The sequence below is a fragment of the Triticum aestivum genome, chromosome 4A, assembly GCF_018294505.1.
Source record: "Triticum aestivum cultivar Chinese Spring chromosome 4A, IWGSC CS RefSeq v2.1, whole genome shotgun sequence".
Taxonomy (NCBI): Eukaryota; Viridiplantae; Streptophyta; class Magnoliopsida; order Poales; family Poaceae; genus Triticum; species Triticum aestivum.
In genome coordinates, this window is record NC_057803.1 from 591,563,839 (window position 1) to 591,566,548 (window position 2,710).

A 2,710-nucleotide genomic window follows, 5' to 3' on the forward strand; every position below is an offset into this window, starting at 1 on the left:
CCGACGCCTCCACCATCTACAACGTCTGCGCCTTCTTCCACCTCCGGCCACCGCGGCCTCATCGTCGATCCACGTCACCTCGTCAACCCCGGCCCCGCACGAGCTCACCATCGTCTTCCTCTCGGTGAGCTGCACCGTACGCCCCACCACCCTCCTCCTCCCCTTTCCCCTCCTCCTCCTCCCCTTTCCCTGATTATAGTTAAAATCGACATTATTGCACTAGTGACTGAGTGCTTCTGCCAAGTTTTAGTTGAGTGCTTCATAAAATTCCCGCTCTTCTTGCCTGTTATTCCTAGTTTTAACAATATAATGCTTGCAACCCTGCTGTGCTTATCAGACATGTTATCTGTCAACTATTAGTGCCCTAATTGGACTGCTGTTGGAGTGCTTAGTTATCAAACTGTTTCTTCTCCAGCCCTACATAGTGTTGATTCCAAACAGTTTCTTTCTCCAGCCTGAGTTGTTTTCTAGGGTATTGGCCGGGTCCAGTAGAGTTTCATGTTTTATCTATCTGCTCTCATTCTCTTCATGTTTTTATTTCTGAACCACGTGAAGTTACGAATGTTATATGGGTACATTTCATAAGTCTACCTACTGTATGGTGAGCCGTTGTGGCCTTTTTAATGCCATAATTTCGCTAGAGAAGCAAGCATACCCAGCTCAAAGTTTGCCTGACAAACAATCGTGCCACTGCCATTGTTGTGGAGAGAAAACCTATGAGGACGTAGCAAAGGCCATCGCTGTTGAGGGATGAAGGACGTCCATCCAGCTCCTATGAAGGGGCCTGGAAGACTCGGATCCCTCACACTCAGTTCATTGCAGCAGTAGAATAATTCTTGATTCTTCTCAATCCCATGCAGCTCATTCAGGTAGGACGTGATCACTACTTGAATATGTGGATGATCTTCATTCATTCATAACTAAGGAACATGACACAGAGTTTTGTAAAACTTAAACATGCTGCCAATCTTGTGGCCATGGTAGGTCATGTCATTGCGCTTAATTAGAGTTGCATTGTCTTCTTTTTAGTTTCTTGATTAATTGGCATTTCTAGTTGTGCACTCACCTTAACTAATCTTGTATTTGTAGTTGAGGAACAATATGCTACCATGCATGCTTCAGGCCCTATTAGATTTAAGCGGTGTGTTATATTTAAGCAAGTTCTTATAGTGATAATGTTGTTTATATATGTTGTAAAGTTTGTGAGATGTTGCTCCTACCATCCATTATGCAAGGCTTGCCAATTTGGCTTGAATTGAATAGGAATGATGTTGTGTTGTGGTTGTTATAGTTGAGGGTCAAAAGTAGGGGTTAGCTTTAGCATGATTCGCTAGTGCTTTCATCACAGAACACATTCTTTGAAAAGGGGATATTCTGAAGTCGATGCTTTCTCGGGATGGGAATAATAGTCTGAAATACACATGATGGAAACCTTTGTTGATTGTGATCTCTGCACATGTTTAATGTCTATGCTGTTGTGCGGCTGTTATGTGTGTCTATGTCGGTGAGCTTGTGTTATGCACTTCTGCGTTTTGATGTCCCCCCTTACCTTAGTTTTTTCATCTCACCGGTGTTTGATACCGGTGATTATCTTAGTCCTTGTTGGTGTTTTCCCCATTCCTGGGTTTTTTTAGAATCCTGCGAGTAAAAGAGGCCCCGAGTTCTCTCTTCACTTGTGTGGTGATTGTCTTGGTCCTTTTCATTTTTGTCATGGCATTCTTGAGGTGCTGATGTGTGTGAGGGCATGAACCATGATCAGGTTGAGTTCAGATTTCATTAGATTAGATGGATTATCATGCCTTGTGTCCTGGTAGTGTAACAGTAAACTGCTTTACTCTTTGAACCATTGCTCGCAGCTGATAGTGTAACAGTAAACTGCTTTACTCTTCACTTGTGTCCTGATATATTTTTTCAGTGTCCTTTATTGGTGGTTCTATGATGTAGTCCAGATGAAACCAATTGCATGCATTGAGAAATAGAGTATTAAAACAGAACTTGACGTGGTTTTCCACTTAGCTGAAGAATAAAATAGACCACATATCTGGGAAGTAGATTGATATAGGACAACTTATTCAGGGGCTCGAGCTTGTATAGGACAGCTTACACATGATATGCTTGTGCTAGGTTGTTCTACAGTTCAAGATTTACTCCTTAACTCAATTCTGTAACTAACAAACCTAGCTCTTGCAAGTAACAACATGTTCAAGATCAAGGCCGACAGTATGTTCTGACAGTATAAGAGTAGGAATTCTATGTTGTTTCTAAAAGCTCTACAATATCCAGATTTTATGATATTTCTACATCCAGTTTTTGTGGTTAGATATCTGACAGTATAAGAGTATGTTCTGATAGTATAAGAGTACACTAGTGCAGAACCGGGCAATAGCACCGGTTCGTAAGGCCCTTTAGTGCCGGTTTAGGAACCGACACTAACGTTTCGGCACTAAAGCCCCCCCCCTAGTACCGGTTCAGCACGAACCGGTGCTAAAGGGCAACCACGTGGCACGAGCCAGCTCCGGGGGCCGTGAGCCCTTTAGTACCGGTTGGTAACACCAACCGGTACTAAAATGTTTGGGCGGTTTTTGGTTTTATGATTTCTTTTTCATTTAATTTTGTGTTTTCCATTTTAATTCTTTTTCTTTTGCTTGTATTTTACGGTACTACACATTGTACACGTTATGCATATATATATATATATATATATATATAT